General features: G+C 44.9%; 1 protein-coding gene and 1 long non-coding RNA gene across 3 annotated transcripts in view; both read right to left on the bottom strand.

The window, feature by feature from the left end:
* Positions 1 to 27,587, bottom strand: part of LSAMP (limbic system associated membrane protein) — an 814,836-nt gene that overhangs the window by 531,821 nt on the left and 255,428 nt on the right. The gene's annotated exons all lie outside the window — the stretch shown is intronic.
* The window catches only part of LOC137547354 (uncharacterized), a 72,935-nt gene continuing 49,855 nt past the window's right edge, over positions 4,508 to 27,587 (bottom strand). For both annotated transcript variants that reach the window (XR_011026570.1, XR_011026571.1), the window contains exon 3: positions 4,508 to 4,546. This is a non-coding gene — a long non-coding RNA (uncharacterized lncRNA). The remainder of the gene's footprint in view (positions 4,547 to 27,587) is intronic.

Here is a 27,587-nt window from a genome sequence, read left to right as displayed (position 1 = left end):
TGTGGATTGCGTTCATCTCTGCGAAGAGATAACGAATCCTTCTGAATCCTGTTCTGTTACCGTTTGTGGATTGCGTTCATCTCTGCGAAGAGATAACGAATCCTTCTGAATCCTGTTCTGTTACCGTTTGTGTATTGCGTTCATCTCTGCGAAGAGATAGCGAATCCTTCTGAGTCCTGTTCCCTGTGTTACTCCATTCCTAGTCAGCGTTCCTGCTTATGTCATATATCGGTTCATTGCCGATATATACATATGTTAGTCAGACGTTACAAATAGTTTCATTGATAGCTGTAATTGTAATACGCTAGGAAAACATACTTATTGTATATTTATCTGTGTTACGTTCATCTATCTTAATCCTGCTATTTTCTGACTGTCCTGTCCTGTCTTTGTGAGGCACGCCATCGCCGCATCGCATTGGCTGCCTCATTCCAGTCTGTCTGGTTTTGGACGCTTGCTGTCGCTAAGTAGCCGCTAGCTAGCAAGCGTTCATTCTGTCTACCTGTCCTGATCTCCTCAGTTCTGGTTTGTGCGCTCAGCGCTACTTTGCGCTGAGACGTTATAACGAAAGCATTGTTTGTGGCTGTCAGATCTGCACCGGCTCTGTGCGCCACAATCTCCTATTGCAGTCAGTCCTCCCCTCCACTATACTAGGGATAGCCTGTTTCCTGGTGCTAGTGTGTGTACCTCCTCCACGCCAGCTCATGCGTTGCATGCTGACTGTGGAGAATACACCACCAAGCCTTACAAGTGAGCAGTTGTGAGAGTTTGAGAGCCATTTCACTGCCTATTCACAGTCCATGGAAAAGAGGCCTTACCCTAGCAAGTCTGACATTGCAAATCTGGCCTAATTGGCTATTCATGAGGCAATGCTCATGCAAATGCATGCACAAACCAATACCACAAAGCAGTCACCCTGCTACATGCTACATTAGCACTATCTGGCTTAGTGCACACCAGAGCGGTTTGGCAGCGTTTTGCGATCCACTTGCGGCTGCGGATACGCTTGGGTAATGTATTTCAATGGGATGGTGCACACCAGAGCGGCAGGCGTTTTGCTGAAACGCATACTCCCGAGGTGAGGCATTTTTTGGATTGCGGAGGCGTTTCTGCCTCCAATGTAAAGTATAGGAAAAACGCAAACCGCTCTGAAAAACGGCAGTTCAGAGCGGTTTTGCAGGCATTTTTATTACAGAAGCTGTTCAGTAACAGCTTTACTGTAACAATATATGAAATCTACTACACCAAAAACGCTTTACAAAACCGCAAAATGCTAGGTGAAATTCTACAGAAAAATAAGAAAAAGTGTTTCAAAATCTGCTAGCATTTTGCGGATCTGCTAGCAGTTTTTGGTGTGCTCCAGGTCTCCAGGAGCGCCACGGGGAGGATTCCCAATGCCCCCTTTTTATACAACTGGGGGGACCGCAGGGTCCCAGGCTCTCTCACTGCCTGGAAACCACAGCGGCACCCCGGAGGGGGAGGCTGGGTGGCGTGGATGACCCCCTCCAAGTGTGGCCAGCGCCGGGGAGAGCTGTCTGCACCCACCTCCCAATATTAAAAACAGGCACTTACCTTAACGTCCATTGCGTTCTGCTACATGCGCATTAATTTGGGGGCACCACATGAGAAAGGAGAGAAGCATGGGTCACCCCGAGCTTTAGAGCTCAGGGCTGGCTCACATACAGCACTCCAGAGGGGGGAGGGGGGGCGGAGGACAGGCGCACTCACTCCAGGGTTCACACCACCGGAGCAAGCCATCCACCACCTGCCTCCAAAGGATACAAACTGCACAAAATGCTTTCCATGAGAAAATTAGTGCGCATGTAGCAGAACCCAATGGACGTTAAGGTAAGTGGCTGTTTTTAATATTAGGAGGTGGGTGCGGACGGCTCTCCCCAGCGCTGGCCACGCTTGGGGGGGGGGGGGGGGGCGGCTGCGCCACCCAGCCTCCCACTCCGGGGTGCCGCTGTGGTTCCCAGGCAGCGAGAGAGCACTTTGCAGTATTGGTTTTTTGACCCTGCATAGTTTGGCATGCGAAAGCAAATGCATATTTGCATGAACATTGCCTCATGAATAGCCAATTAGGCCAGATTTGGAAAGCCAGACTTGCTAGGGTTAAACTTGGTGTTTGAGCACGCAAAATTTTTCTCATGGAAAGCATTTTTTGCAGTTGTATCCTATGGAGGCAGGTGGTGGATGGCTTGCTCTGGTGGTGTGAGCCCTGGAGTGAGTTGTCTGCGCCTGTCCTCCCCCCTACCTGGAGTGTTGTATGTGAGCCAGCCCTGAGCTCTAAAGCTCGGGGTGACCCATGCTTCTCTCCTTTCTCATGTGGTGCCCCCAAGTTAATGTGCATGTTGCAGAACGCAATGGACGTTAAGGTAAGTGCCTGTTTTTAATATTGGGAGGTGGGTGCGGATGGCTCTCCCCGGCGCTGACCACACTTGAGATGGGGGGGTGCAGCTGCGCCACCCAGCCTCCCCCTCCGGGGTGCCACTGTGGTTCCCAGGCAGTAAGAGAGCCTGGGACCCCGCAGTCCCCCGGTTGTATGGGGGCATTCGGAATCCTCCCCGTGGCGCTCCTGGATAGTGCTAATGTAGCATGAACTAATACCCGCAGGGCGATCGCTTTGCGGTATTGGTTTTTGGACCCTGCATAGTTTGGCATGCGAAAGCAAATGAATATTTGCATGAGCATTGCCTCATGAATAGCCAATTAGGCCGGATTTGCAAAGCCAAACTTGCTAGGGTTATACATTTTCTCATGGAAAGCCTACTTCTTCTTGCTTCGCACGTACTCTATTAGATAGATAGATGCGGCGTATGCTACGACGCGGGTTGGCTAGTAACCTTTAAAGAAAAAAAACATCTTTGTTACAGCTGATGCAAATCCTGCAATCAATCTACAGTTTGCCAACTTCCTGCTTTCACTGAAGTAGACATATTGATTAACATCCTTTGTTTACCAATCAGCTGCTCTGTCATAGCAGACAGCTGACACAAAGGAGGGATCAAATTACACTTGAGATTAGTCACAGATGAGGGGGAATGAGGCAAAAATCTCAATAAATTCATATAGGGTGTATTTCTCTGTTTTCCTTCTGTCCTGTGCAAGAGTTCAGGTCCGCTGTAAGATGCACTAGCCGAATGCTAAACGCTTGCGCTGAATTGATATCACTGTTATTTTTTGGAAGGGACAGGGTGACATGGCTTTGGCAGAGAACATTTTGCAGAGTGATTATCTAATTTCTGCGTATAATGGAAAATCGCAGTTTGAGGTGAAGCGTAGACGGCCGGCCGGCGGGGACTGCGCTGAGGGTGAATCGCACAGGACTATATTTAGCGTGCTAGGGAACATATGGCTCTGCTCACGGGAATCCTGGCGCTGATCACGCTTCACTGATATCTGACCTGCTGGCTGAAGTCATTTCACTTCTCCTGAACCCGGCTACAAAGCAAACATGTCTGTGGCTCTGCAGGGCTGGCCTCCCATAATGCACTGCTCCACATTACACAACACACTGTGCAGAGTGCAACCACTGGCCTCCCATAATGCACTGCACGCTCCACATAACACAACGCACTGTGCGGTACTTCGGGAACTTCTGGCATATTTCATCTATGGTCTAAAGCATATATATTTGAAAGTAATGTAAAAGAAATGAGAGGTTAATACTTAAACCTCTTCTACTTCACTCAGAAGCTTCTTAATAAGATTGCTATTGGTGTCCAAAATTATAAATTTGACTTGAGCTTTAAGGCGCGTACACACGCCATATTGTTACAATATTGTTACATGTTGTTATCAGTCTGCCGACAGTCTGTACTCACATACTACTGTCGGCAGAACGACGGCCCCACAGGAGGGTCTGACGGACCAGTCGTTTGTAACAATACGGCGTGTTTACGCGCCTTTACGGAGCTGTGTCAGCAATGTAGAAAATTGTCTGCTGTATTCAGGGGCAGAAAACTTTTTTTTATCTTGTTGACACAGTAATGATTTAACTACAAGACAATCTGATCATTTATCAAGCAGCCAGAAATGTTATCAGTTAGCTTCAGTGAAGTGCAAATATGCTATCAAATGACATTACACCACCCTTTCTTATGTTTTATACTGGTGTTTTGCTGTGTTTAATGTTTTAGAGCAAAAATGTTATTTTGATGTGTTCAATCAATGTTATTGAAGGGTTAAATGTCACCTCTGAATTTTGTGGTTGAGCATAAAAACCTTCATGTCCTTTCTTCTCCACCAAACCATGCAATGTTATATGAAATGATTATTGAATGCTTCATTTTTAAGCCCTTAATTACCTTTTGCAACAATGAAGCATATCTGTGTTTACAAGGTACCTTCCACCTGAGTACAGTAAGGGGGTGCGCCATTTTAGTATTCCTTATCATTAGCTTGCCGTCATTGTGTCCATAATCCTCGCGTAGGCCCTCGCCGCAAAGTCCACACGTTTGGTATTCATCCAATCTAATGCCCGAAAAATGCATAATTAATTTCAGCACTCCTCCGTCGAGCTGTGCAATTCGTCAAGTCGGGGCTGTTAATAGAATTAAGCTTTTTATCAGTGATTAGCGAAAGGAGGTATACAGAAATTAATTATGCAATTGTATGCCTTCTTGGTTCAAAGCCAGGTTTCGGATTTAACGTTTGATAATGTTTTCTTTTTTTTTTCCTTGTCCTTCCAACGCTCATTAAACTGTTTAGCTAAAGATTTTTTTTTAGTGTTTCTTCATTAGAGGTATTTAGCATACGCTGCCTGGAACACGAACGGTGCTCCACTCTACGCTCTGGATTCACCAATCGACTTACCAGTGGCCTGACAAACAGGGTGTTGGGGCAGGAGCGGATCAAATAACACGAAGAATGTGAGGAAGACCCCAAAATACTACCGGATACTATACTATAACATTTTTCTGCAAAGGATACCTCAAAAGGGAACTCTGGGCTTAGAATAAAAAATAAAAGATAGGGAGCGAATAAAATACTCATCTTACTCCAGAGGTGGCAGACTCAAATACCAAGTGGTCTGAAAATGAACACTGAGACCAAGTCATGGACCTCAATGTCTAGTGGCCACCTCCCTGCCTTATAAAGTTCCCTGGTATCTAATGGTCTTCCTCCCTCCCCTATTCAGTTCTTTGGTGTCTAGCCCCCTCCTTCCCTATACAGTTACCTGGGGTCTAGTGCCCCCCCCCCCTATACAGTCCCTGGTGTCTAATGCCTCCTCCCTCCACTATACAATACTAGTACTCCTCCCTTCCCTTTACTTTTCTCGGTGTCTAGTGACCCCCCCTTCCTTCCCAATACAGTTCCCTGGTGTCTGATGGTCCTTCTCCCTCCCATATACATTTCCTTTGTGTCTAATCGCCCCTCTCCCTCCCCGATACAGTTCCTTTGTATCTAGTGGTCCTCTTTTCCTCCTCTATACAATTCCATGGTGTCTAGCGCCCCCTGCCTTCCTTATGCAGTTCCCTGGTGTCAACTGGGTTCCCCTTACTCCCCTATACAGTTCCCTGGTGCCTACTGCTTTCCCCTCCCTCCTCATACGGTTTTCTGGTGGTCTAGAGTGAGCCAAACATTATGCAAAGTAAGGAAACAATTTGCAGGTCCAATTTGCTGGCTCTGCAGGCCAGTTTGACATGTATATTTAATCATGGTCCTACTCTTCAGAGCTTCTCTGCCATGGTGACCACTCCCATCCCTTCTGATAATAGTTGATGTTATGGGAAAATAAGGGGTGTGGCTATGATTGAGTGGGCTGATGTGCTCTTACCCTTTCCATAGTTCTGGTAACCAGACATGAAGGCGAAGATGGTCTTGAATACCTCACCATGGCACAAAATGAATACCATATTAAAAGAATAAATGTATTGTAACTATATTCCAGGATAATTTATAGAAAAACGTGTTTCAAATGTTTTGTAACTCTCTAAATGTCTAGAATGGTCAGGTGGCAATTTTCTAACTCTCTGAATGTCTAGAACGGTCAGGTGGCAGTTTTCTAACTCTCTGAATGTCTAGAACGGTCAGGTGGCAGTTTTCTAACTCTCTGAATGTCTAGAACGGTCAGGTGCAGTTTTCTAACACTCTGAATGGCTAGAATGGTCAGGTGGAAATTTTCCAACTCTCTGAATGTCTAGAATGATCAGGTGGCAATTTTCCAACTCTCTGAATGGCTAGAATGGTCTGGTAACAATTTTCTAACTCTCTGAATGGCTAGAATGGTCTGGTAACAATTTTCTAACTCTCTGAATGTCTAGAACGGTCAGGTGGCAATTTTCTAACTCTCTGAATGTCTAGAATGGCCAGGTGGCAATTTTCTAACTCTCTGAATGTCTAGAATGGTCAGGTGGAAATTTTCTAACTCTCTGAATGTCTAGAATGGTCAGGTGGCAATTGTCCAACTCTCTGAATGGCTAGAATGGTCTGGTGGCAATTTTCTAACTCTCTGAATGGCTAGAATGGTCTGGTAACCATTTTCGAACTCTCTGAATGGCTAGAATGGTCTGGTAACAATTTTCGAACTCTCTGAATGGCTAGAATGGTCAGGTGGCAATTGTCTAACTCTCTGAATGTCTAGAATGGTCAGGTGGCAATTTTCGAACTCTCTGAATGTCTAGAATGGTCAGGTAGAAATTTTCCAACTCTCTGAATGTCTAGAATGGTCAGGTGGCAATTTTCCAACTCTCTGAATGGCTAGAATGGTCTGGTGGCAATTTTCTAACTCTCTGAATGGCTAGAATGGTCAGGTGGCAATTTTCTAACTCTCTGAATGGCTAGAATGGTCAGGTGGCAATTTTCTAACTCTCTGAATGGCTAGAATGGTCAGGTGGCAATTTTCGAACTCTATGAATGTCTAGAATGGTCAGGTGGAAATTTTCCAACTCTCTGAATGTCTAGAATGGCCAGGTGGCAATTTTCCAACTCTCTGAATGGCTAGAATGGTCTGGTGGCAATTTTCTAACTCTCTGAATAGCTAGAATGGTCAGGTGACCATTCTCTAACTCTCTGAATGGCTAGAATGGTCAGGTGACAATTTTCTAATGCTCTGAATGGCTAGAATGGTCAGGTGACAATTTTCTAATGCTCTGAATGGCTAGAATGGTCAGGTGACAGTTTTCTAAAGCCCCATACACACTCAATAGCGGTCTTTTATGCAGCCCAATTGTCAAACAACTTTTGTTGTGAAACAAGTTGACACAACTAAAAAAAAGTATTTTGCTATTGTTCAAAAAGCGGATAAGACTGATAAGGATCAGTCTTATCAGCTTTTTCAACAATAGCAAAATACTTTTTTTTTAGTTTTTTAGCCCTTTCAATTTGTTTAACAACAAAAGTTGTTTGTCAATTGTGCTGCATAATAGACCGCTGTTGAGCGTGTGTATGGGGCTTACCTCTCTAAATGAGTGGTTGATGGGATTAGCAAAGAAAGGAAGTTGTCCTTGGGAGGGCAATGACTAGAGTATAATTACAACCTTTATTATATGTCACCCCAAAAACCTTGAAAAACTCCATGAAGCCCCCAATAAAAGAAACACAAGGGCTTGCATTGTTTCTGCAGATCGTGCACAATGCAGATCCTATGAGCGTTTCTATTAGTTGGGTGATAATTTATTCCTATTGATCTGATCTAGTTGTGTACTGTCAGTCCCCCGCACAGAGATAGACCCCCCCTCCTCTCCCCATACTCACCTCTTTAACTTCTCTTAGCATCGCCCTGGCAACTAAAACTGTAAAAAGAAAGCTTGCTTTACCTAGCCGGGTGTCAGACTATTAATAAGCAACTCATTTGGTCTTTTAATAACTTCTGAGAAACCTCAAGACTTTTCTCATCTTTGAAAACTAACTCCAGGAAAAATGTAATTATGTTTGACTTGCTGCCAATTAAGGTGCTTGGAGGAAAAACCAAATGTGAATATACATACATGTGAGGGTTTTTTTTTAATTTTTATTTTTAAAGGAAACTGTAGCAAGAGGGACATGGAGGCTGCCATATTTATTTCCTTTTAAGCTATACCAGTTGCCTGGCTGTCCTGCTGATCCTCTGTCTCTAATACTTTCAGCCATAGACTCTGAACAAGCATGCAGATCAGGTGTCATCTGATATCTGGTCTATCATCACCTTTCCTTACCCTACTATCCCCACCCTGGGAGATAGTTTTTTTGTTTTCAGTTTCTGCACTGTTTCTGTATTTTATGTATTACTATATTTTATTTTGTACTAGCTGATTGCCCGGCGTTGCCCGGGTATGTATTTGGCTGGTGTTGGCTCCGCCTACTTTTTCTAACCCTAACACACAATTACTCACTGACCAAGTTTGTGAGCTTTGCGGTCTTTGGTATCAATAATCTGCATTGAAATGAAACAAATCTGATTGTGTGTGTGTGGCTCCACCCCCTTTTCTGAATTTGAACCCCAGTCACCCAATAACCAACTGTACTAGGTTTGAGGCCTGTGCCATTAACAGTTCAAGAATGGTAGCAATTAAATATTCCCCTTGAAAAACAACAGGTGAAGTTTGATTCACTTTTGTAGGCTCCACCCACTTTTCTGAATATTAATTTCAGTCACCCAGTGACCAACTGTGCAAAGTTTAAAAACCCTGCCATTAACAGAATGGCTGCAGTTTACATTTTCTCAGTGAAATTTGTATTTGTCTTCACCCACTGATGACCCGGCGTTGCCCGGGTATGTATTTGACTGGTGTTGGCTCCGCCCACTTTCTAACCCTAACGCACAAACACTCAATGACCAAGTTTGTGAGCTTTGGGGTCCTTGGCATCAATAATTTGTATATTCCCATAGAAATTAAACAAATCAGATAGGCTGTTTGTGGCTCCACCCCTCTCCAGCATTTGAACCCCAGTCAACCAATGACCAACTGTAGCAGGTTTGAGGCATCTGCTATTAACAGTGTAAAAATGGCAGCAATTTAAATATTCCACTTGAAAATCAACAGGTGAATTTTGATTGGCTACTATAGGCTCCACCCACTTCCCTGAATATTAATCTCAGTCACTCAGTGACCATCTGGGCAAAGATTGGGAACCCTGAAATAAACAGAAGGGCTGCAGTTTACACTTTTCCAGTGAAATTTGTTTTTGGCTCCGCCCACTTTTTGTAACCTGGACACAAAGTCACTACTCAATGCCCAAGTTTGTGAGTTTTGGGGTCCTTGGCATCAATAATTTGTATTTTCCCATGAAATGAAACAAATCTGATTCACTGTTTGTGGCTCTGTCCCCTTTTCTGAATTTGAACCCCAGTGACCCAATGACCAACTGTACCAGGTTTGAGGCTTGTGCCATTAACAGTGCAAAAATGGCAGCAATTTTAATATTCTCCTTGAAAAGTGACATGTGATTTTTGATTGGCATTTTTAGGCTCCACCCACTTTTCTGAATATTAATCCCAGTCACCTGGTAACCAGCTATGCTAAGTTTGAGAACCCTGCCATTAACAGTGAAGACGGGCTGCAGTTTACAATTTCCCAGAAAAATCTGTTTTTAACTCCACCCACTTTTTGTAACCTTGACACACAGTCACTACTCAATGACCAAGTTTGTGAGCTTTTGGGTTCCTGACATCAAAATTGTGCTAATATAAGCAGTTTATCCAGCAAAGAAATCTGGCTGTTTTTGGCTCTGCCCCTTTACTGAATTTGAACCCCAAACACTTAAAGGGAACCTGAAGTGAGTAAAATTATTTAAAATAAACACATGACGTCGCTGCAAATGAATATTACATACTTACCTCACTGTCAGTTCCTCTCAGAAGCTCACCATTTTCTCCTTACAGTGATCACTTCCAGTTCTGACAATATTTTGTCAGAACTGAAATATACCAGTTGCTGTCAGTTATATATCTGCAGCTGTCAGTTACAACTGAATGTACAAGGTAATGTCCATGTTTCCCTATGGCTCAAGTGAGCGATATTACAGTTTAACAGTGTGATGAGCAGGAAGCTGTTATGGGGTAATGGCCATTTTTAAAATGGAGGACGGAGAATTCCATTGATCACAGTGGACAAATGGGACACGGGAGAGGAGAAAGAGATTGGGGAGTAGACTGCAGGGGAGGTAAGTATGACCTGTGCATGTTTATTTTGACTTTTTATTTTCAGTTCAGGTTCTCTTTAACGACCGACTGTAGCAGGTTTGAGGCCTCTGCTATTAACAGTGTGAGAATGGCTGCAGTTTCAACATTCCCCTTGAAAATCAATAGGTGAATTTTGATTGGCTCTTGTAGGCTCCACCTACTTTTCCGAATATTAATTCTAGTCACCCAGTGACCAACTGTGTGAAGTTTGAGAACCCTGCCATTAACAGTGTAAGAAAAGCTGCAGTTTACATTTCCCCATGTAAAAAGTTAGTTGTTTTTGGCTCTGCCCACTATTTCTAATCTTGACATACAGTCACTTAATGACCAAGTTTATGAGCTTTGGCATCAATAAGTTGCATTTCACCATTGAAATTAAACAAATCTGATTGGCTGTTTTTGGCCCGCTCCTTTCAGAATTTAATCCCCAGTCTCCCAGTGACTGACTGTAGCAGATGTTAGGCTTCTGCCATTAAGAGTGCATGAATGTCAGCAATGTAAATATTCCCCTTGAAAATCAAAGGTGAATTTTGATTGGCTGCTGTAGGCTCCACCCACTTTTCTGAATATTAGTCCCAGTCACCCAGTGGCCAACTGTGTCACGTTTGAGAACCCTGTCAATAACAGAATGGCTGAAATCAATCTAACAAATCTGATTGGCTGTTTGTGGCTCCACCCCTATAGTGAATTTGGACCCCAGTCACCCAATGACTGACTGTATCAGGTTTGAGGCCTCTGCCACTAACAGTGTAAGAATGGTAGCAATGTGAATATTCCCCTTGAAAATCAATAGGTTCATTTTGATTGGCTGTTGTAGGCTCCACCCACATTTCTGAATATTCATCCCAGTCACCCAGTGGCCAATTGTGTAAAGTTTGGGAACCCTGCAATGTAAAAAATGAAGTTGTTGGCACTGCCCACTTTTTCTAACCTTGACATACAGTCACTCAATTATCAAGTTTATCAGCTTTGGGGTCCTTGGTATCAATACTTTGTATATTCCCATTGAAAAATAAACAAATCTGGCTGTTTGTGGCTCCGCCCCCTTCCTGAATTTGGACCCTAGTCACCCAGTGTCCAACTGTACCAGGTTTGAGGCATCTGCTTTTACCAGTATAAGAGAATGGTAGCAGATGAAATATTCCCTTTGAAAATCAAAAGGTGAATTTTTATTGGCTGTTGTAGGCTCCACCCACCTTCCAAAATCTTAATCTGTCACCCAATGACCAACTGTGCAAAGTTTGAGAACCCTGCCATTAACGGTGTAAGAATGGTTGCAGTTTATATTTTCCCAGTAAAAGTTGTTTTGGCTCTGCCCACTTTTTGTAACCTTGACACACAGTCACTCAATGACCAAGTTTGTGAGCTTTCAGGTTCCTGGCATCAAAAATATGTGAATGGAAGCAGTTTATCCACTAAGGAAATCTGATTGGCTGTATGTGGCCCCGCCCCTTTAGTGAATTTGGACCCCAGTTACCCAATGACCGACTGTAGGAAGTTTGAAGCCTCTGCCATTAACAGTGTAAGAATAGCAGCAGTTTAAATATTCCCCTTGAAAATCAATAGGTGAATTTTGATTGGCTGTTGTAGGCTCCACCCATTTTCTTGAATCTTAATCGCATTCACCCAGTGACCAAGTGTGGCAAGTTTGAGAACCCTGCGATTAACAGTCTAAGAATGGCTGCAGTTTACATTTTCCCATTTAAAATGAACGGCTGAAATTTGATTGGCTGTTTTATGCTCCGCCCACTTTTCCTGGATTTGTAACCTCGGTCACCAAGTGACCAACTGTGCCAAGTGTGGGGACTTTGGCTTGATTACTGTGAGAATGGCATCCTTTTACATTTTTTCCATTGACTTGAATGGGTGGAATCTGATTGGCTGTTTGTAGCTCCGCCCACATGTGCAGGGGGGCCGCGAGACCCCAAGAACATATCATCCCAGGTAGTAAGGGATCTGTGTACCAAGTTTCGTTCAAATCGGTCAAGCGGTTTTCGCGTGATCGCGGCACATACACACACACATACACACACACATACACACACACACATACATACATCCGATTTTATATATATAGATTTTATTTTTTACTGTTTCTGTATTTATAGTGCTTTAAATATTATATATATATATATATATATATATATATATATATATATATATATATATATTTATTTACCAGTATTATGTTTGGCATTTGTAGCCATCAGGGGAACCTCTTGACAGAGCAGCTTATTGTAGCACGGCCAAAAATGGACGCATGCTAAATAGCGAACTCCGGGGTTGCCTGCTATAGGAACTGCTATGGGAACTGTGGCTACCGATCGTGGGCGAACATTTTTTGTTGCTGGAAAGGGGGGTTTTGGGGGGGCTGTTATTGAGGGAGGGTTATTAGTTGCCAGGGGGAGGGTTATTAGTTGCCAGGGGGAGGGTTATTAGTTGCCCGGGGGGAGGATTGTTAGTCATTCAGGGAGAGAGTCACTAGTTGCGGGGGGGGGGGGGGGGTTATTAGTTTGGGGGGGGTTATTAGTTTGGGGAGGAGGGAGGGTGTTATTAGCTGTCCATCAGGGGAGGGTTCTGTTTGAGAGTAGGGAGAGATAGTGAAATATTGCAAAAATGTTGCTATATTTATTAGATTGCAGTGTATCACCCATGGCAGCCCCTCTCTGTCATGAACAGCTCCATTGACCCTTTTTCATGTGTTGCTCCCCATTTCTCCTCCTCTTTCGTGTTCAGGTACCCCCCCTAGGGCGGCAGCCACCCAAAGCCCAGGCCCTTTTGGCCTTTCCAGAAATCCGTCCCTACAGACCCCCGTCATTGCTGCATATTCGCTCACTTTGTAACAAATCATGATCATTAGCGCCCCATTGACCTCCACACTCTCGTAAGATACCACAAATGCAGCAGGCCGAACGTGTTAGACACGGAGCAGGCCTGTCAGGAGACACAGGTAGTCGCTTGTTAGGCACAGGTAGTTCACCGGCGGTTCCTTGTACGGCACACACTCCAGGGACGAGTGGAGCATGGATTAGTAGCCGTTTCTGCCATATGTTACACCGTAGTGGCTTGATTAATACGGCCCATTAAGTCCCCACAGGAAGGGAGAGCCTGTTGTAGCGGGGCTGTATTAATACGTGTATCCGTGACACTGTGATCAATGGCCTGATTTTAAGTGAGGTTAATAAACGAGGAAGTATAGATTACGCTTCACTTGGGAAGGGTGAATGAGCTACGGCAAGCATTTGTTCCAAGCATGGAGCCACTGCGCCAAATGGATGGTCTGCTTCTCCTTCACAGCGAGAAAGCGCTCTGCAGTCAGATCTGGAAGGCGGGGGAAGCAGCAAGGAGGGGAAAGGAAAGCCTAAAATCTTCAAGTTCTTCCTAAAAATGTAACTCCTTAGGCTGGAGTATTGTACAACCGGGGCTGTTTTACCTAGTTAATGAGCCATGGTTGTTTTATAGCCCAGCTATGGAGTAAGCAGTGGTGAAGCAATAAGGGGGCATAGAGGTTGTAACCTGTATGTGGGGGGGGGGGGGGGGGGCAGGGAATTTGGGCGCCCTCTAGCAGCGGAAGTTATATGGTGGAGCCCATTGAAATAGCGGTATTGAGTGGTAATTTTGGCGCTTGCAATATTCAAAGGGTGCTACGGGTGCCCAAATTACCCCTCAATGCCGCTATTTCAATGGGCTCCTACAGTGATGCCTCAAAAATAATGTTTTTGATTTATTTTTTGGGCGGTAGAGGCGGCGAGGATGATTAAGGTTAGATGGTGGGGGGGGGAGGGAATGGCATGGGGGTGTGGTCAAGGTTAGGAATCAGGAAGGGTGTTTGTGCAGGGAGGGCGGGGTTAGGTGTTGGGGGGAGGGTTCTGTGTCAGAGTAGGATTAGGTTTAGCTGTAGTACAATATCAGTATATAAAACCGGGAGGATGGGAATGAGGGCGTGGTTTAGGTTAGTCATCAGGAAGATATGGGGAGGACAGGGTTAGGTGTCAGGGGGAGGGAGGTGGTAAGGGAATGGCGTGGGAGTGTGGTTAAGGTTAGGCATCAGGAAGCGTGTTTGTGCAGGGAGGGCGGGGTTAGGGTTAGGTGTCAGAGGGCAGGGTTCTGTGTCAGAGTAGGGTTAGATTTAGCTGTAGTAAAATATCAGTATATAATAATGATATTTTACGATCCTTCTTTACACTTGAATAGTTAAATATTAATGAATGTATCAATATTCTACTATCAGCTTTCCTGGATGCCCCAAATTTCCAGGCGCCCCTTTATTACGTACTCCATGAGGGGTCACATGGATTGCTCCTTCAGCTGCTGCAGGAGATCTTAACTGGTGCTTTTGTGGTAATGATAAACTATTCACATCGGATGACATCGTCACCACGTTTGAATGCCACGTTTGTGTCTGGCACAAGTGCCTGGTGGTCACAGGAGGGGGAGGGGGGGCGTAACCAAACTATGAAGGGCTGTGAATAGATTAACCCCGAGCTACGGTCGTGGGCGGAGAACCACAGCTCAGAACGGTAACCCCGACCTGCACTTGGGGTAGCCGCCAGAGGCTCTATGCAGAGCTATGCGCGCAGCGGGCATTTCAACTCACCTCCCGGGGGATCCAGACGTCCGCCGCCATTCTTTTTTCTGCTCCTACAAGGCTCTGCTTCCCCCTGGTGAGATCACAGTCTGTCGTCATGACGATATCCGGAAATCTCACTTTAGGCTGCTTTCAGAGTGGGACGTTACAGGCGCACGTTAGAGCATCCGGTAACGCACCCCACCGCACAGTAATGAAAAATCAATGGGCTACATTGTAATGCTGCACCTCAAGATAACGTACTGCATGCAGTACTAGACTGCTTGCACATGCTCACTAATGTTGGGGAGGAGGGGAGAGCGGCCAGGCACATGGCTAATTAATATTCACTGCACGGTGTGACGTGCAGTGTTTACTTCCTGGAGCGGCCGCTCTGTGCAGCGATTGGCTGGCAGGACCACATGATGCCGCATATGTCCAAGAGTGCGCATCACGGCATCACTGACGCCAGAGTGAGCTGCACAACGCGGCTCAGTCTGACGTCCACATCCAGCACCACCAGGCGTTGCGTTAGGGGCACGTTATGTGCCCTATAACGTCCCCTAAACGCAACGTCCTGGTGGGAAAGAAGCCTTAGGGTTACAGCGCCACCCAGAGGGAGGAAGGGAAAGCTGCAGCGCTGGAGCCCAGGGAGGTGAGTAAGTGCTGGGACTGCTGCAGACTCTCTGCTGGTATGATTTTTTTCATGATTTTAGCATCTTTAAAAAAAAAATGAAAACAATTGTATTTTTAAATGGACCCTAAAATCAGCAGGAATCATACTGCCAGGGAGGTTAAAGAGGAACTCTAGTGAAAATAATGTAATAAAAAAGTGCTACATTTTTACAATAATTATGTATAAATGATTTAGTCAGTGTTTGCCCTTTGTAAAATCTTTCCTCTCCCTGATTTACATTCTGACATTTATCACATGGTGACATTTTTTACTGCTGGCAGGTGATGTCAGTGGAAGGAGATGCTGCTTGATTTTTTGGCAGTTGGAAACAGCTGTTATTTCCCACAATGCAACAAGGCTCCCACAGTGTGATGTCAGGACCTTAGTGCTGCGAGGCGCTGACATCACACTATGGGAGGGGTTTCACCACAATATCAGCCATACAGCGCCCCCTGATGATCCGTTTGAGAAAAGGAAAAGATTTCTCATGGGAAAGGGGGTATCAGCTACTGATTGGGAGGAAGTTCAATTCTTAGTCACGGTTTCTCTTTAAAGACCAAGTGGTCCCCGTCTCACTCCGCCCCCACTCCTGGGCTCCATAACTACCGCTAGGGCTGTTGCTACTATGCCCCTGCAAAAGCTCCCTATACATACTTGATGAAACTCATCCGACATGACCAAATAAGACTGCCCCTGCCAAGAATCCAACATCTGTATGGCAGTCCCTGACTCCTCTTAACCACTCAGCTAGCAATCCCTTCAGCGGGATCGCCTTGGCCGAGCTATGGCAGAGAGCATTGTTCTACCCACTCACCCGGCTCCCATGTAACGTCTCTCCCGTGCGGCTCCGTGGGCCCGCCCCCCCTCCCACATACCAAAGCAAAACGTCCCTAGCCTGCAGACTAGAGACACATCTGTCAGCCTTAGCCCTGGAATATCACTTGAGAAGTGGGTACCAATCCCAGCTGGGGAACATTGATTAGGCCTATAGAGCTAAAAAGATTTAGCAGGGCAGCTGGTATTGTTTAAAAGGAAATAAATATGGCAGCCTCCATATGCCTTTCACTTCAGGTGCCCTTTCAGATAGTTATATATTTTTTTTTTTTGGGGGGGGGGGACCAAGCACTAATATCAAACTGCAAATACATGAGAACAAAAACAAATACATAGGAAAATCCCTATACACCACTTACAAGGAAAGGAGAACTGACTGGGCCCTTAAAGGGTTACTCCGCCTTCTCCTTCTACAAAGCTCTTCAGAAACCTGGTTTCAGCCGTCGCCCATTAAGTGCCTGATTTGTACGTCAATTTGTTAATGGTTCTTCAAGGGAAGGCGGTATGGAATGCATTCAGTGGCGAGAATTAAAATGCCGCAGACTATTCTTGCCCTCGCCTCCCTCAAGTGTTTTTCCGCGGCTGATGAGTGCGATCTCTGCGTTTTATATATTGCTAAGTGCTGCTCTCAGCCGAGAGAGAGGCAGAGGAAAGCGCTAGGATTTAAGTGAGGTGGAATGTTCGCGCAGCTAACGAGCCACATATAGTATCTTGTTGACACTCTGTAACGAGGGCTGGCAGAGGCGGAAGTCATACTCCAATCAAATACCCAAACGGCTGCATGTAAAGCGGCAGTGTAAACAAGAGCCTACCAGCTGAATGACAAGAGTGTTCAACCCAGAAGTCATCCTCTGCACCTGCCCAGCCCCACGGTCTAAATCTCGGGGCTGCTGGTAGCCTATAATTTGCAAGTGAGACCCGTGGAATAGCTCCCGACTGTCCCTCTTTTGGAGGGACTGTCCCTCTTTGGGAACTCTGTCCCTCTTTCTTCCTCATTTGTTCCTCTTTAAGGACTGATGTACAGATCTATTTAAAGAGAACCCGAGGTGGGTAAATACAGGGCTAGCGAGTGATTGTCACTAGCAGACCCCGGGGGGGACTAGAGGCAGCCATAGCGAGACCCAGAGGCATGTCATTATGCACAGGACATGCTTTTGTGGTCTTTAAGATTTAAAATACCTGCCTCTGGTTCTCTTTAAATATATGTATTTTTCTATACTTTATTCCCATTTCTAAAAACTTTATTCTCATCCTTTAAATTGATACATTTCTTATTTTTAAATGTTAATATGAAGGAAAATGAACCAGGATAGAAAGGACCAGTGTGGTTTGAATTATAAAACAACATTTCCCTCTGAAATCTTTATGGTATGTTCTGACTAGGGGTGTGACATGGGCGTGGTCAGAGGTGTGTCAGGGTGTGGCTTAAGTGACCCTCTTTCTTATCTCAAAAAGTTGGGAGGTATGCTGTGGGATTGCCACTTAGGGCCCATTCACACTTAAAACCGCAGAACTGTGGGAGTGATTTTCCCGCGATCAGCGCGGAAAAATCACTGGACACTGCGGTGGGTTTGGAGCGATCGCGATTAACATGCTATGCGCGCTAATCACAATCGCAAATCGCGGAACGCTCGTCGCCGGCAAACCGCTGCATGCAGCGCGGTTGCGGTTATCGCTAACCGCAACCGCGGCAGTGAGAACACTGCCACTTGCTACATTGTGTAGCGGTTCTTGCAGAACCGCTAGCGGTTTGCCGTGAGCGGGAATCGTGCGATTCCCGCTCAGGTGTGAATGGGCCCTAAAGCCACCAAAATCCCCCAAAGAGTGTTACCTGACTCTTAACACAGAACTAGGAAAAATCAATAAGGCCATAGGACACTCACCTACCCTACAGGGGGCCTCCAAACCATTCATTTCCTCTGCATCTGACCACCCTCAAAAAAAATATTGTAAGGCCCCGTCTCCTCCTATATGTATTGACCCAGGTAGCCCCCCAGTGTATAGGTCTTCAGAAGGAGCTCCTGGTATGAGCCAAATGGGATGAGAGAGGGCGCTGTACACATGGAGATGGGGACACCTGGAGAGGGTAGATTGCCAGTGGAATAGATGTGTATCTGAATAGTTGAGTTACTTCTCTCTTAAGCTCTGCTTGCACTACTCGGCACCTTCGGTAGTCTGCTGTAGGTCTCCATGAGGCCTGCTGTGGACCCCTTTATCGCCGCCAGCCACTTACACCAGGCCCCTCTTGGCTACGGGCCCCATAGCAACTACTATGGCTGCTGTGGTGATCCCTATGCCACTGCCCATGTTTACAGGATCTCTGAGTGGTTTATCTCAGTCTGTATTCTTGCTGAGAAGAAGACTTTCCTCACTTCCTGTATTGAGACAGGTTCTCTGAGAACAGAAAGTGAGGTTAGAACTTTCCATATTCTCTGTCCTCTGAGCACTTCCCCCCGACCTGGCCGGTATCCAGCAACCGCAGATATTCTCGTTAACCTCTGAAGCTCAGCTCACTGCGCTAACCCATGACCAGCTTGTTCAGGTATTCTTGGAGGAAGTACTAACACCACACAGGATCTTCCATCACTCTAATATTTCTTGTGTTTGTCAGGGTATTGATTGCTGTTTAACTAAGACACCATTACAGCAGCCAGTTATTAACCTGCATAATATTTTACTGCTAGTCGATACGCCGGCACTTAGAATTCATCCACAGGCGCCAAACCCAATGAAGTCTGTCCATGCGCAAGCCTTCATTACTGACAGCTACTGCACGATCAATAGATTAGCAATATAGAGGAACGTTCTGAGAGTTGCTTCTTCCCAGATTCTTCATTATTTCATAGCGTTATCTAAAGAATGAATCGTTACATGCGGCGTTGATCTGTCAGACGTGCGCATGGTGTAAATGAGTCGATGAATGATGCATCTTTTTCACAATGGAGGTGTTGGCTCCTGCGCAGCGGTCAGGGCAGGGTCGGTTCTAGATTTTTTGCTGCCTAAAGCAAACAATGGCCTCAATTCTGTGGGGTTATCAAACAAATTACCTCATGTGAGGTAATTTACCTCATGAGGTAATGACATTTAGCAATTCTGGTAGATTTTAGTCATGTTATACCTCATGAGGTAAATTATGAGGTAATTTGTGAGGTAGTTTGCATACATTTTATGGAAAATAGCTATTCTCATGGAAATTAGGGGGCATGTTAGCACTTAATTTACCGATCAGTTTAACCACTTCAGGACCACAGTCTTTTCGCCCCTTAAGGACCAGAGCCTTTTTCTCCATTCAGACCACTGCAGCTTTCACGGTTTATTGCTCGCTCATACAACCTACCACCTAAATGAATTTTACCTCCTTTTCTTGTCACTAATACAGCTTTCTTTTGGTGCTATTTGATTGCTCCTGCGATTTTTACTTTTTATTATATTCAGCAAAAAAGACATGAATTTTGGCAAAAAAATGATTTTTTTTAACTTTCTGTGCTGACATTTTTCAAATAAAGTAAAATTTCTGTATACATGCAGCGCGAAAAATGTGGACAAACATGTTTTTGATAAAAAAAAACCCATTCAGTGTATATTTATTGGTTTGGGTAAAAGTTATAGCGTTTACAAACTATGGTGCAAAAAGTGAATTTTCCCATTTTCAAGCATCTCTGACTTTTCTGCGCACCTGTCAGGTTTCATGAGGGGCTAAAATTCCAGGATAGTACAAATACCCCCCAAATGACCCCATTTTGGAAAGAAGACATCCCAAAGTATTCAGTGAGAGGCATGGTGAGTTCATAGAAGATTTTATTTTTTGCCACAAGTTAGCGGAAAATGACACTTTCTGACAAAAAAAAGAAAAAAAAAAAGTTTCCATTTCTTCTAACTTGCGACAAAAAAAAATGAAATCTGCCACGGACTCACTATGCTCCTCTCTGAATACCTTGAAGTGTCTACTTTCCAAAATGGGGTCATTTGTGGGGTGTGTTCACTGTCCTGGCATTTTGTGGGGTGCCTAATTGTAAGCACCCCTGTAAAGCCTAAAGATGCTCATTGGACTTTTGGCCCCTTAGCGCAGTTAGGCTGCAAAAAAGTGCCACACATGTGGTATTGCCGTACTCAGGAGAAGTAGTATAATGTGTTTTGGGGTGTATTTTTACACATACCCATGCTGGGTGGGAGAAATATCTCCATAAATGACAATTGTTTTATTTTTTTTACACACAATTGTCTATTTATAGAGATATTTCTCCCACTCAGCATGGGTATGTGGAAAAATACACCCCAAAACACATTATACTACTTCTCCTGAGTACGGCGATACCACGTGTGGCACTTTTTCGCACCCTAACTGCGCTAAGGGGCCCAAAGTTCAATGAGTACCTTTAGGATTTCACAGGTCATTTTGAGAAATTTCGTTTCAAGACTACTCCTCACGGTTTAGGGCCCCTAAAATGCCAGGACAGTATAGGAACCCCACAAATTACCCCATTTTAGAAAGAAGACACCCCAAGGTATTCCGTTAGGAGGATGGTGAGTTCATAGAAGATTTTTTTTTTTGTCACAAGTTAGCGGAAATTGATTTTAATTGTTTTTTTTCACAAAGTGTCATTTTCCGCTAACTTGTGACAAAAAATAAAATCTTCTATGAACTCACCATACTCCTAACGGAATACCTTGGGGTGTCTTCTTTCTAAAATGGGGTCATTTGTGGGGTTCCTATACTGCCCTGGCATTTTAGGGGCCCTAAACCGTGAGGAGTAGTCTTGAAACCAAATGTCGCAAAATGACCTGTGAAATCCTAAAGGTACTCATTGGACTTTGGGCCTCTTAGCGCACTTAGGGTGCAAAAAAGTGCCACACATGTGGTACCGCCGTACTCAGGAGAAGTAGTATAATGTGTTTTGGGGTGTATTTTTACACATACCCATGCTGGGTGGGAGAAATATCTCTGTAAATGACAATTGTTTGATTTTTTTTACACACAATTGTCCTTTTACAGAGATATTTCTCCCACCCAGCATGGGTATGTGTAAAAATACACCCCAAAACACAATATACTACTTCTTCTGAGTACGGCGATACCACATGTGTGACACTTTTTTGCAACCTAGGTGCGCTAAGGGGCCTAACGTCCTATTCACAGGTCATTTTGAGGCCTTTGGATTCTAGACTACTGCTCACGGTTTAGGGCCCCTAAAATGCCAGGGCAGTATAGGAACCCCACAAGTGACCCCATTTTAGAAAGAAGACACCCCAAGGTATTCTGTTAGGTGTATGATGAGTTCATAGAAGATTTTATTTTTTGTCAAAAGTTAGCGGAAAATGACACTTTGTGAAAAAAAAAAAAACAATACATATCAATTTCCGCTAACTTGTGACAAAAAATAAAATCTTCAATGAACTCATCATACACCTAACAGAATACCTTGGGGTGTCTTCTTTCTAAAATGTGGTCACTTGTGGGGTTCCTATACTGCCCTGGCATTTTAGGGGCCCTAAAACGTGAGGAGTAGTCTTGAACCCAAATGTCTCAAAATGACCTGTGAAACCCTAAATGTACTCATTGGACTTTGGGCCCCTTAGCACAGTTAGGCTGCAAAAAAGTGTCACACATGTGGTATCGCCGTACTCAGAAGAAGTAGTATAATGTGTTTTGTGATGTATTTTTACATATAACCATGCTGGGTGGGAGAAATATCTCTGTAAATGACACATTTTTGATTTTTTTTTACACACAATTGTCCATTTACAGAGAGATTTCTCCCACCCAGCATGGGTATGTGTAAAAATACACCACAAAACACATTATACTACTTCTCCTGAGTATGGCGATACCACATGTGTGACACTTTTTTGCAGCCTAGGTGCGCTAAGGGGCCCAACGTCCTATTCACAGGTCATTTTGAGGCATTTGTTTTCTAGACTACTCCTCACGGTTTAGGGCCCCTAAAATGCCAGGGCAGTATAGGAACCCCACAAGTGACCCCATTTTAGAAAGAAGACACCCCAAGGTATTCCGTTAGGGGTATGGTGAGTTCATAGAAGATTTTATTTTTTGTCACAAGTTAGTGAAAAATGACACTTTGTAAAAAAAACAATAAAAATCTAATTTCCGCTAACTTTTGACAAAAAATAAAATCTTCTATGAACTCATCATACACCTAACAGAATACCTTGGGGTGTCTTCTTTCTAAAATGGGGTCACTTGTGGGGTTCCTATACTGCCCTGGCATTTTACGGGCCCAAAACTGTGAGTAGTCTGGAAACCAAATTTCTCAAAATGACTGATCAGGGGTATAAGCATCTGCAAATTTTGATGACAGGTGGTCTATGAGGGGGCAAATTTTGTGGAACCGGTCATAAGCAGGGTGGCCTCTTAGATGACAGGATGTTTTGGGCCTGATCTGATGGATAGGAGTGCTAGGGGGTGACAGGAGGTGATTGATGGGTGTCTCAGGGGGCGGTTAGAGGGGAAAATAGATGCAATCAATGCACTGGGGAGGTGATCGGAAGGGGGTCTGAGGGGGATCTGAGGGTTTGGCCGAGTGATCAGGAGCCCACACGGGGCAAATTAGGGCCTGATCTGATGGGTAGGTGTGCTAGGGGGTGACAGGAGGTGATTGATGGGTGTCTCAAGGTGTGATTAGAGGGGGGAAATAGATGCAAGCAATGCACTAGCGAGGTGATCAGGGCTGGGGTCTGAGAACGTTCTGAGGTGTGGGCGGGTGATTGGGTGCCCGCAAGGGGCAGATTAGGGTCTAATCTAATGGGTAACCGTGACAGGTGGTGATAGGGGGTGATTGATGGGTAATTAGTGGGTGTTTAGAGGAGAGAAGAGATGTAAACACTGCACTTGGGAGGTGTCTGATGTCGGATCTGCGGGCGATCTATTGGTGTGGGTGGGTGATCAGATTGCCTGCAAGGGGCAGGTTAGGGGCTGATTGATGGGTGGCAGTGACAGGGGGTGATTGATGGGTGGCAGTGACAGGGGGTGATTGATAGGTGATTGACAGGTGATCAGTGGGTTATTACAGGGAATAACAGATGTAAATATTGCACTGGCGAATTGATAAAGGGGGGTCTGAGGGCAATCTGAGCGTGTGGGCGGGTGATTGGGTGCCGGCAAGGGGCAGATTAGGGTCTAATCTGATGGGTAACAGTGACAGGTGGTGATAGGGGGTGATTGATGGGTGATTGATGGGTAATTAGTGGGTGTTTAGAGGAGAGAAGAGATGTAAACACTGCATTTGGGAGGTGATCTGATGTCGGATCTGCGGGCGATCTATTGGTGTGGGTGGGTGATCAGATTGCCCGCAAGGGGCAGGTTAGGGGCTGATTGATGGGTGGCAGTGACAGGGGGTGATTGACGGGTGATTGACGGGTGATTGACAGGTGATTGACAGGTGATCAGGGGGGATAGATGCATACAGTACACGGGGGGGGGGGGGGGGGGGGGTCTGGGGGGGGGGGTCTGGGGAGAATCTGAGGGGTGGGGGTGATCAGGAGGGAGTAGGGGGCAGACTAGGGACTAAAAAAAAAAATAGCGTTGACAGATAGTGACAGGGAGTGATTGATGGGTGATTAGGGGGGTGATTGGGTGCAAACAGTGGTCTGGGGGGTGGGCAGGGGGGGGTCTGAGGGGTGCTGTGGGTGATCAGGGGGCAGGGGGGGGGAAATCAGTGTGCTTGGGTGCAGACTAGGGTGGCTGCAGCCTGCCCTGGTGGTCCCTCGGACACTGGGACCACCAGGGCAGGAGGCAGCCAGTATAATAGGCTTTGTATACATTACAAAGCCTATTATACACTTTCCGTGCGGCGATCGGGCAGCTAGTAACCCGCCGGCGCTTCCGAACGGCCGGCGGGTTACAGCGAGCGGTGGGCGGAGCCAGTCCCCGGCGGCTGATCGCGTCACAAATGACGCGATCGCCGCATAGCCACTCCCGCAGCCGCCCCCGCCGATGGGCGTATTGCGGTCGTTTGGGCCCGGACTTTGCCGCCGCCCATCGGCTGGGGGCGGTCGTTAAGTGGTTAAGACTTGCCTGTACCTGGAGGTAAAAAGTCAATTTGTATGCATTTTGCAATTTTTAGTGGAGTTCCTTTTGCTGTTTTAGGCCCAGTGCACACCGAGCGGTTTTTGGAGCGATCCGCCGGCCGCATCCGCCTCTAAAAACGCTTGTCTAATGTATTGCAATGGGATGGTGCACACCGGCGGTTTGCGGTTTTTGTCAAGCCGCAAACGCGCCTCCTGCTGCGCGTTTGCGGTTTTCGGAAGCGTTTTGTCCTCAATGTAAAGTATAGGAAAAACGCAAACCGCTCTGAAAAACGCTAGTTCAGAGCGGTTTGCCGGGCATTTTTGTTACAGTAGCTGTTCAGTAACAGCTTTTACTGTAACAATATGTGTAATCTGCTACACAAAAACGCACGCAAAACCGCTAGGTATGTTTAGAAAACCTCTCTAAACATACCTAGAATCGCTCTGAAATCAGATCCCAAAACCGCTAGCATATTGCGGATCTGCTAGCGGTTTTGGTGTGCACTGGGCCTTAGTGTCGTACCTATTCAGGCTGTGTAATAGAAAAGAATAATAGAAATAAAACGCCAAATATTTACTGGATTTTTTTTTATAATGGATGCCTATAAATATACCTTTCATAGGTTGCTACATAATCAAATACACCTTCCCCCCTCAAAAAAAAAAACCTCTTCCAAAGACTATCCTAAGTTATGGAAGACAATTAAAGACTACGCTTATTTATTTACTGCATGCTTACCGCTGAAATACTTCATGTTTTACCTCATTTTATGCATTTACCTCATGTTTTACCTCATGTTCCGAAATGGAGAAAAATCTTTCAGAATTGCTAAAAAAAAGAGGGAAATACCACATGAGGTATTTTACCTACAAAAAAATATTTACCTCACATAGCTACCAGAATTGAGGTCATGAGGACGTGCCCCCAATCCCCAAATCCCGCCTCCACACATTTGATATGCAGTAATCACCCCACAAATAAACTGCAACAATAGCCCCCACGTATCATCACTGGTGTCAGTGGGCATTATAGATACAAAAAATACCCCAACATGCTGCATACAAGATATCACCCCCAACCAAAGTGCAGTCACCGCACCCAGCCGTCGTTAGAGTTCAGAGGGTAAGTATGCCTGATCTGCATCATTCCTGCTCAGTGTGTGTGGGGGATGGGGAGAGTGACTCAAAGTTACAGAAAATCAGAAACAGTTTCAATACATATGCAATCTTCATGCAGATCCCTCTTTTAACCACTTTACCACCAGTGGTGCGTATATCTATGCTCCTTTTTACACCCTTTCCCCCGAGGAGCATAGATATACGCACCTCCCGCCGCTACCCGCTCTTCTGCTGGCTCGTGCGTGCGGAAAAACTGTTCCCGTTCGTTGATCTCAGCCCCCAGCAATATTCGGCTGCTTCTATGAGAAGCAGCGCGATCATTGTAAAAAAAAAAGTTTCCCAGCTTCATTGAACGTCCTGTAAGCGTACTTCCGACGCTTACAGGTCGCATGAACAAAAAATTACTGTGGCCATCTTGTGGCCAAATAGTAAAACTACATCCAAAACATTTTTCATATACAAATACATACTTTTACACTATAAATGAACTCATTACCTCCTACACTCCCCAATTTATTTATTTTTTTGTAATAAAGAGAAAACAAAAATTACAAAAAAAAAATAAAAATTGTTACCTTAGGGACTGAACTCTTTAAATATTTATGTCAAGAGGGTACAACGCTGTTACTTTATAAACTGCGGGCTTGTAATTAGGGATGGACGCAAAACTGAAGAAAACGCACCTTTATTTCCAAATAAAATATTGGCGCCAAACATTGTGATAGGGACATGATTTACACGGTGTAATAACCGGGACAAATGGGCAAATAAATTTCATGGATTTTAACTACAGTAGCATGCATTATTTAAAAACTATAATGGCCGAAAATTGAAAAATAATGATTTTTTTTCTTAAATTTTTTCCCGATTTTCCCATTAAAACACATTTAGAATAAAATAATTCTTGGCATAATGTCCCACCTAAAGAAAGCCTAATTGGTGGTGAAAAAAAAAAAAAGATATAGTTCATTTCATTGCGATAAGTAATGATAAAGTTATAGACGAATGAATGGAAGGCGCGCTGAAAGGTGAAAATTGCTCTGGTGCTTAAGGGGTAAAACCCCTCAGTCGTGAAGTGGTTAAAACCAAAGCATATCCCAGGATGTTTACACATACACGGCTGTTTAGTAACCAGTTAAGTCATGAAACACATCAAGCTTATGGCCCATACTCACGGGCTACAATTGTCGTGAGTATGGGCCGTCGCACGAGCGCGCACCCTGAACTGTTGCCCGCCGCTGATGTCGCCAGGCGATTGAAAGTTTCAATCGCCTGGCGACAGTCGCCGCCGCACCTCCACCGCAACTGTCGCTAGTCTGCGTGAGTACGCGGACTAGCGACAGCAACCTCCATTGAGAATGCGGAGCTTCCGGCGGGGGGAAGCGCCGCTTCCGTCGCGCCGCTGCTCCCTCTTCCGCGTGTGTACGCGGAGGGACCTGGCGAGAAGCTGTCGCAGGCCTGTCGCCCACACGCTCACGTGTGCTGGCGACATGCAACTTTTGCTGCCCGTGAGTATGGGCCATAAGGCCTTGAGAATTTCCTTCCTGTTTGTATAGGATCTGATGATTGTACAAATAGTCCTTCTTTCCTCTTCAATCATTCAGACGCTTGTTATATCCAACCTGACTGGTAACATTGTACTGCCCTAACCTCATATGTATATATTTCCTTTTGGAACCATTTGGTTCAATTTCATTTTAACACGATATGTTTTTGTCTATTGAATTATTAGAAATGTTGTAATAAAATGTGTTTTGTTTTTTTTATACGCTGAACAATGACGTGTGACTTTCTCTTCCCTTCTTTATTACAAATTTACCCAATCCCCTCCAAACTCCCATAGACCTCCAAATTGCCTAATCTCCCACCTGCCTAGAAAGAGGTAACCTTCCTTTGTGAGTACGCATTCACATTCATTCTGTCTCACTTAATCTGAAGTGGAAATAATCTTATTATATAATAATTTGTATGTGTAGTACAGCTAAGAAATATACGGTAACATTAGTAGCACAGCTATGAGTCTCATATTGTTTCCAGTACAGGAAGAGTTAAAACGGATCCAAGATGAAAAACTAACTATAACAAGTAATTGTCTATATATCTCATCTAATGTGTAGATAGTTTACGCAGCAAATCTAGCTGCAAACAGCTTTAATAGAATATGATTATTTATTCCTGTGATACAATGACAGCAGCCATGTTGTTTGTAAACATTACACAAAGGCAGGCTTATCTGTATCTTGAGCTCTCAGCCTGTG

Source organism: Hyperolius riggenbachi, chromosome 2, assembly GCF_040937935.1.
Source record: "Hyperolius riggenbachi isolate aHypRig1 chromosome 2, aHypRig1.pri, whole genome shotgun sequence".
Taxonomy (NCBI): domain Eukaryota; kingdom Metazoa; phylum Chordata; class Amphibia; order Anura; family Hyperoliidae; genus Hyperolius; species Hyperolius riggenbachi.
The sequence above is the reverse complement of the archived record's forward strand: the minus strand, read 5'-3'. Positions and strand labels throughout refer to the sequence as shown.